The following is an 8,730-nucleotide window of genomic DNA, read 5'->3' as shown; positions in this document are numbered from 1 at the left end:
GTAGATACTCTATAAATATTTGTTGAGTGAGTAAATGAATTGTAGACAGTACCCATTTGGTAGACAATACCAGTTGGTCCCTACAGGTTTGGTGGTGGCACCTGCAGAAATGGCTGGGAGAGACTGGAAGATCATAAGTTCTTTTTCTTTCCAACAGGCCAACAGGAAATGTATGGTGTAGGGCATTGACTGAGATTTCACTTGCTGTGGGCTGCAAGGTGGGGAAAGTCTAGTCAGTCCTTCTACAGGGACCTATGTACCTCCAAGGTCCAGCCCAGCTGCAGAATTGAAAATTGTACCTTCCCTGTCACAGTTGTCGTATTTGGGAAATACTTCAAAAAATAAATAAATAATCCCCCCAATGCCCTGGTTTCCCATTCTCTGTAGGTAAGTATATTCTTTGAAGGGAGAGTGGAAGTGGAGAGAGAGAGACTCAGGTATTCCCTGTTCCAGCGGAATTTGCCCCAGCCTCCCACAGCATTGCCTCTAGCCTCTGTCTTGCATTCTTGGCTTTTGGAGAGGGGAGGCAACCCCCTTCTTATCTGGGATTGCCTGCTTAAACAAACGCAGCGTGGAGGTATTGTCCTTTGGAAACTTGGCCTGGGACACTTTACCAAGTGTCTGCAAACATTTAGACGCGCAAAAGTGCCCACTGTTAACGCAGAGTCATTGTCTGTGCTGGGGCTACTCTTGCCTGAAAGAGGTTTGGGGTGGGGGGTGGAGGTGGTGAGAGTGGACCCAAGGGAATCCCTCAGCTGGGGCTCTGGGCCAGGGAATTGTGCTGCTGTTTGTTTAAACAACCTGAGTGTAATTGGTTTGTTTGAGATGCCCAAGATATTTGGGAAAGTGGGGGAAGGGAGGCAGCTTGCTTCGGGGAGAGTCACCAACAGGGACTTTGACGGGTGGCTGGCTGGGTGGTTGTCACCCTCCTGATTGCAAAGCCAGTGGGAAGGGTGGCCCTTCCGGTTTGACCATGGGCACATCAGGACCCAGGTCAATAGGTCAGACCACGTAGTCCAGAAAGTATCAAAGCTGGCACTTGAGAGGTAGATAGGATACAAGGAATATGTAACTTAAAACCAACAGTCTCTCATTTATCCATACCAATCCAAAGACAGCACAAACTCAGAGATATTTGTTTGCTTTCAAATCTTTTTTTTTTTTTAATCCCGCAAAAATAGTTGTAATGACCAACCGGATTTCAGCAAGGAAAGATAAGAATGCTGGTGAGGAATTCCTTAGGAGTGCTGACATCATTTTTTGGGACACAGAGGGGCAATTAGGGAGGATTCAACAGGCCCGTTGGAAAAAAAAATAAGTCTGTTTTTTATTGTAGAGATCATATCCTTTCCTTTGACCTGGGGAAAAGGACAGAGAGTGTTAAAAAATGAGAAGAATTTGGGAATAATAGAAGGAATCTCTGCAATGCTGGGCCTGGCCGCACCACCCTGAGTGATCGGGCCTCTCACGTGAACTAGATTCTTGCCGGCGATGAGGAGACGCCCAAACCAGGTGTGACCGCTTCTTAGGGATGCTTACCACAAGGAGGGTGAGAAAAAGTGTGGGACCTCCTCTTGCGTCGCCGGCCCCCACGTACGGTATTTTAGCACCACTACGACCCTGTGACCTTCATCTGCAGAAAAATGGACTGTGGCTCAGAGGGGTGAGGTGAACCTGCCCGGACGACAAAGACTAAAATGGTCAAACCAGAATTGGAATTCAGTTGACAAGTCCTGTTTTTCAAAACCCTTCCTCTTTCCCCCACACCATACTCAAACAACACCATCCCTCCACCCGAAAGAATGAAAATATAGAATTCATCACCGTGCAAGTTGAAAAACAAACAACTCTCTTCTGATATGCTGATGGGCATCACACACACAGGACTTCAGCTAAATAAACAAGCATTAAGGAAAGGCTAGAAATGCTAATCTGATGATTTGTGGACCAAAGGCTTCTCATCTTTTTTTTTTTTTTTTTAAGATGGCTATTGGTTTTTGACGCCTGGGTGGCTCAGTCGTTGGGCGTCTGCCTTTGGCTCAGGGCGTGATCCCAGGGTCCTGAGATCGAGCCCCACATCAGGCTCCTCCACTGGGAACCTGCTTCTTCCTCTCCTACTCCCCCTGCTTATGTTCCCTCTCACGCTGGCTGTCTCTCTCTCTGTCAAATAAATAAATAAAATCTTAAAAAAAAAAAAAAAAGATGGCTATTGGTTTTTGAGCTTGCCCCTTCTACTTTCTTGAAATAAAGTTATAATTCAGTATTTCGTCAGAGACTTAGTGGAGCAACCCCTGACCGAGGGCAATGCCCTCTCACTGTGAACATGACATCTCTAACATGAAAACAGCTCTGCCAAGTTAAAAAAAAATCCGTAACAGTATTTGGAAGACTACTTTCAAACACTGCTTTCCGAGAGAAGGGCTTTGTGTATTTCCCGAGCCCCTCGGTTTTGTGCAGACATTAAGGTCGGCTACTTTTGTGGCTCTAGGTGGCGGGTATCAAGCATTTCATGGGCACCGCGAACCACAGAGCAAACAGCACTGTCATACTCAGGACACAACAGTCACTGTTCTTATTCTATTTGGCAACTCCGTTCTCCTAGGCTTGGAGGGCTTCTTAAACTATGAGCCAAAGAACTTCTTCAAAGTCAGACCATGACCACGCTTGTTTCCGTGGAAGCTGGTCGCTTCTTCTAGCACTCGAGGTCTTTGACACCGGAAGGCTGCCTGGCTTCAAACACTTTACAATGAAAGGTCTCAGTTAAGTAAAGGGAATATTTACAATATGGATGAAGGTAAACGTGACGAGGCTGGCAGGGGAGTGCTGGAGGGTCATACGGTGTCTTTTTATCCATCCCTGCATCCTCCAGAGTATGTGGAGGGTGAGTCTTGGGGACCTAAGAGGGGCTAAGACAATGAGAGCTGCTGTTGGAGGGGCCCTGCTGGCTTTGAGCCATGCCACGGAGATCACACAGACACTGGGAATGCACTCCCCATTGGCCAAACGGGGAATCTGAGCTGGTGATCCGTAAGCCCCCCAGTTCCCATTTCTTTCCCCCCACCCTCCGTGAAAAACGTCATGACGATAAATTTTAGAATAGTATTTTTATTTTGCATCCTGCTGTTCTCATTAAGGTATACATGGGTCCTTAAAGGTTAGGGACTTTTTCTTAGAATAGATGGAGTTTCCTTCCATACTCTTTTAAAAATTGCTACCCCTTCCCCCAACCCCCATCCCAACTCCCCAAATTCTAAACTCCAAACACTTGAAAGGTTTAAACTTTGTTGGTTTTAATGATGGCAATTTACAATGGACAAATATATTGGTAATGGGCGTTCTTTCCTGTAGGTTTGTTTAGAAGTGAAAACAATGTGACTAGTCATAGAAGTTTCTATTTATTTAGGCTGGATAGTTGAGTTGTTTGGGGAAGGGACACTTGTCAGCAGAGAATTAGATTTGGCCTGACGTGTTTCATGGCTAAAGCCTGAATAGAGACTAATGTCGACAGCTCAGAAGAATAATCACCATTTTAATGGATTCAATTTCTTTTGCATAGAATAATCACACGCTAGTTTAAATGAGACACTGCCTGTTTCACAGTTATCAGAAAATATGCTGATATGTAAAGATATACTGAATCAAGATGACTGAGATACCCGGCTGGAGTAACTGGGCAGATGGTGGTATCATTTCCCACGGAAAGGCCCAGGGACAAGTCTGTCATATGTTTACTCCCTGTTTTGATCCTTTCCAAAATGTCATTCTCCTGTCATTTATGATTAAGACAGGAAACAGCACAGTTTGGGCTGTGCTTGAAAGTGCGTGCTCTGGATTCAAAGTTCATGGGTTGAAATCCCACTTTCACTACTTACTACCCCTGTGATCTTGGGTAAGTAGGTTTATCTTTCTGTGTTTCAGTATCTTAATCTATAAACTGGGTATAATTGTAGAATTCGGTGAGACGTTATATCTAAACTCATGAGCACACACTAGATGTTCAATAAATGAAAGTCACTTTTATTAGTGGTGGTGGTCATGTACCAATATTTCTTTTTTTTTTTTAAGATTTTATTTATTTATTTGAGACAGAGAGAGAGGGTGAGCGAGTATGAATGGGGCGGGGGGGGGGGGGGGGGGGGGGGCGTGGAGGAGGCAGAGGGAGAGGGAGAAGCAGAATCCCGAAGGAGAAGGGAGCTCAATGCGGCCCCCATCCCAGGACCCCGGGATCATGACCTGACCCGAAGGCAGCCGCTTAACCGACTGAGCCATCCAGGCGCTCCTACCAATATTTCTATTAGCAGTAATATTTTTCCTTGGGAATAGCAGGTAACAGTTCAGAGGTAATCCTCCCGTGTGTGTCATGAAGGGCAAACGCTGAGGATGGGACATATCAGTACAAGTTCCTAGATGTTGCCTGTGGCTATGTAAAAAAAAGGGAAGCAAGAAAGCTTTGATTGTGGCTTTTTGGAAAAAAAAACGGTGGGCAGGGCTGGAGGGAAAGTGGGGATGGAATCCTGGAACTGGGAGCACATTCTCTGCGCCTTAATGTCTTTATTTGTAAGATGGGGATTAAAAATACCTAAATGACAGGATTGTTGTGATGATAAGTAGGGTCATTATGCAAACGTATCCCACTTGGATGGATATGCAGGAAATGTTTGTTTTCTAAACAGAATCTGACTTCTGACTGAATAATGAATCATTGAAAGCCTATAGTCCTCTGAGCCTGGAAACCAGGAGCAGCCTTTGAAATCCACCCTGAAGGAGCAGGACTGGCCCCGTAGGTCACTCCCAGCCAGGCTACAGGCCTTTCACCCAGTGGCTTTTGGTCCTTGTACTTAAGGAGCGGGAGCTCTGGGCTCACCTTGTCCTGTCTGGCTTGTCCATGTTTTAGGCTCATTGTTCTGGGAGGCCTTGTGCTATTTGTTCAACGAATCTGTCAGCAAAAAGGCAAACTGAATATCCTTCACTTGGAAGAAAGTGTGCTGCCCACAGGAGCTGGTCCCTCTACCTGTCCTGATCCTGTGTGTCCCTTCTGGAATTCCCGAGGCTGGGAGCAATGGCCGGCTGCCTGGGGAGAGGGGCTGGCGTCTCTGCCTCTTCCGGTCTGTTTGGACTTGGTTCCTTCCCTTCTGTTTCCAGGCTGTGCCCCAGGAAGGCACTGGGACAAGCTTGTCACTAGAGAGCCTGCCACCCCCCACAAAAGTCCTAGACTATTCTATCTCCTCTCCCCACCCTACCCCTTGGGTATATACTGGACGTAGGACAGCTGCCCGAGTGTCCCCTTAACCAGCCTTGGGACCAGGATGCGAATCACCAAGTTGAAAATGACCAGTGCTTCAGAGCCTGGCACTTGTCCAGCTGCCCGTCACCCCACTCCCCTGTGCCGTTAGCATGCCCTTCACCTAGTTCTTTTATTTATTATTATTATTATTATTATTATTATTATTATTATTATTATTATTTTAAACTGGGGCTTGCAGGAAGACTACTATGAAAAACAATTATGATGTCCAGGTTACAGATGAAAGTCCCAAGGTTCAAACAGGTGTGATTCTTCCCTTTTTTTTTTTTTTTTCACCTGTTAAATGGTGAAGCCAGGGCTCCAAAGCCACTTTTCCTGACTGCAGATGCCCTGTTTACTACTGACTTCCCTGCCTGCCGCCTCTCCTAAGTCGTGTCCCTACTGCGTGACTACCACACTCTAGCTGGCCTGGCTTGCAAAGACCTCAAAGTAATCAGCCTGCCACTTGGCAGGGAACCCACCCAGATTTCTCTACTCTGTCTCCCGGGCTGGGGACCCTGCTCCCTTTCCTCTCCTTCCTGAGAATATCCTGGATTCACTCCCTTGTTCCTGGGGCCTCTGTCTGGATTGCCATTCCCTCCAAATCCCATCATTCCTTCATGGCCGGCCAAGTCTGCCCCCTCCCCCATACCCTTCTGTTCACTTCCAGGAGCTGCTCCTCTAGGCTCTTAAGGCATGTAGTCTCCACTCATAGGAGTGCTGCCCACTGATCATCTCTTGTGTCTTTGCTGCTTTGTCCTCTGCGTTTTCTATTTAATTTGTAGCTCCCTGTTCTTTCTTCCCACCCTACACACATATTCCAAGTAGATTACAGTGCCCCTGAAAGTCATCCACTTTGGACCAGCTTATGGCTGCCCCATAGGGGTTTTTCCCTTTGGAGAAGCAAAGTCTCCTTCCCCTTTCTTGCTGACTTCACAACATCCTGTTCTTACTCTGTGAGATGGCAGTGACTCACCATGAATGATCCCTATTATTCACACTCTTATTCTCATAATTCAAATTAATTATGAAATGCCCGTCTTTATGAAGTTCTCTACGGGACTGTGTTGTTAGAGGAAAAGAAGGTGTTAGAGCCAATAAGTTTAATCAGTAACATAAGCAAAGTGTGGCTTCTCAAGGAAAAACTTCTGGAAAGGCCTCCATGGGGCCTGCTCATAATGAAAGCAGGTTTCCCATGTTACAGGTCCCCATACATTCCTAACTCACACCTACGGATTTAATGTTTATTAAGCACTGACAATGTGCGGGACTGAAAGATTTCTCTTGTCATTTATGAGTGTTCATGTTACTGAAATGAGATGGACAAATATCTTCACTATCGTTATATATACACACACACACACACACACACACACACATACACATACACACACACACACACACCCCTCTGGATGATGATAATGATAACAACAATAAAATCAACAGCAGTCACCACCACCATAATGACAATGTAATAAATACCAGCCATAGCTAACATGTATGGGTGTGTATATATATATATATATATATATATATACACATATTTTTTCTTTTTCTTTTCTTCCTTCCTTCGTTCCTCCCCCCTTCTTTCTTTCTTTCTTTCTTTCTTTCTTTCTTTCTTTCTTTCTTTCTTTCTTTCTTTCTTTCTTTCTTTCATTGTATGGAGTCAGAAAGATCCGACAACTTTCAGATCCCTCCCTCGCTACTCACTGGCTCTGGGACCTTGGGTCTGTCTTTTAACCTCTCTTAGCCCATTTCTCATCTGTAAAATGTGAGCAACATGCCTTCCTTGAAGGGATGTTGACAGGCATAATCAAGATAAGGTGTGTCATCAGGGACCAGCAGGGACCTGCAGCATCCCCGGGAGCTTGTAGAAATGCAGAATCTCAGGCCCCAACCCAGAGCCCTGAATCAGATCTGCATTTGACAAGATTTCCAGATAATTACTGTGCATGTTACGGTTCAGGAATCCCCGGTCCCAAGGAAGGAATAATCAAGTGTATGGATCTATTTGGAGAGGATAAGAGCGGTATTTGCATGCATTCTTGACTTGTAGCCCTTTCGAAGTGACTGTCTCAGAGCTGTGTTGCTGGTTGGAATTGGCTCTTGATAAAATTCAGAGAAATAGCCTTTAGGATCTGGTGGCAGGTGGAATGCGGCAGCTCTGAGAGTGGGTATGGGGAGGAGGAGGGTCGTGGTCCCGGACTGTGTGTGGGAGGGGGAAGTTGGAAAGGTGGGAAGGGTAAAGAAGTGGTGAGGTGGAGGAACAGTGTTTTTTTCAAGGCTTTGGAGCAAAGGGAGGAGAGACACAAGTGACAATGAGTCCCTTTACATAGAAATTGCTAGGTCAAAAACTTTTATAAAAGTCACACTAGCTATATGAGTTAGACTTGATCCAATATAATATATTCACTTATACAGCAGATGGTAATACAGCAAAATTATGATCACTTTAGAAAATCGATGTTGGAGCTGGAAGCGATCGTCTTAGGCATCTTCCTTGTTCTGATCCTTTTCGTCCCTGAAGCCTAGCTGGTTTCAGGACTTCTCACGTGTGCTGGTTACAGCGTGATCCAGGTTAAATGATCTCTTCTCACTGTGCCTTTTCTTCTTGGCTGTGAATTGGGAAAATAAAAGGTACCGTACCTGAGTTCATACGTTGTGATGAGGATTCAATGAGTTGATGCATGGAAACGGCCTAGCACAGGCCTCTTCCTAATTCAGTAATAATAAATACTTTCATCACAGCTGCTGCCCCATGGGAAGTAGAGAGGGGAAGGTCATTATTAATACTACTACTATCAATAAATATGAAGACTGTAAGTTTGAGGTTCAAGAAGTTGCATACATTTCTTGTTGATACCAATCTGGATGATGATAATGATAACAACAATAAAATCAACAGCAGTCACCACCACCATAATGACAATGTAATAAATACCAGCCATAGCTAACATTAATCGGGTGCTTGTTACGTGGCAGGCATTAAGTTATTATCTCATTTGGATTATCTCATTTGATTTTTCAAACATATATGAGGGGTACAGTCCTACCCCCAGTTTGTAGATGAAGAAGCTAAGGCCGAGGGAGATTAGTCATTGGCCCAAGGCCCAGAGCTTGTAAATGAAGCTGGAATTTGAACACAGACCGACTGGCTGCATAAATTGTTCCCTTAACCCACTGCACTAGCCACCGTGTTAAAATACCAGCTCAGGGAGAAATGTTCTTTCCATTTGGTGGCAACGTATGTGCTGTTTGTTTTCTGGCCTGATTCTCTGATATACTGGTTTCCCCAGATCCCCGAACATGGAGTGTTCCTGTGAAAGCTTTTGTCAACCAAAATAGCATAAAGTGAAGAAGCAAGTGCCACTAATTTATATGGAAATATTGAGGGTGCTCCCAGAACCAAAAAAAAATCTCATTTAGGCTTTTCTGATACCTTAGGA

Source organism: Ursus maritimus, unplaced genomic scaffold (assembly GCF_017311325.1).
Source record: "Ursus maritimus isolate PB19 unplaced genomic scaffold, ASM1731132v1 scaffold_18, whole genome shotgun sequence".
Classification (NCBI taxonomy): Eukaryota; Metazoa; Chordata; class Mammalia; order Carnivora; family Ursidae; genus Ursus; species Ursus maritimus.
Note: the sequence above shows the minus strand (reverse complement) of the source record.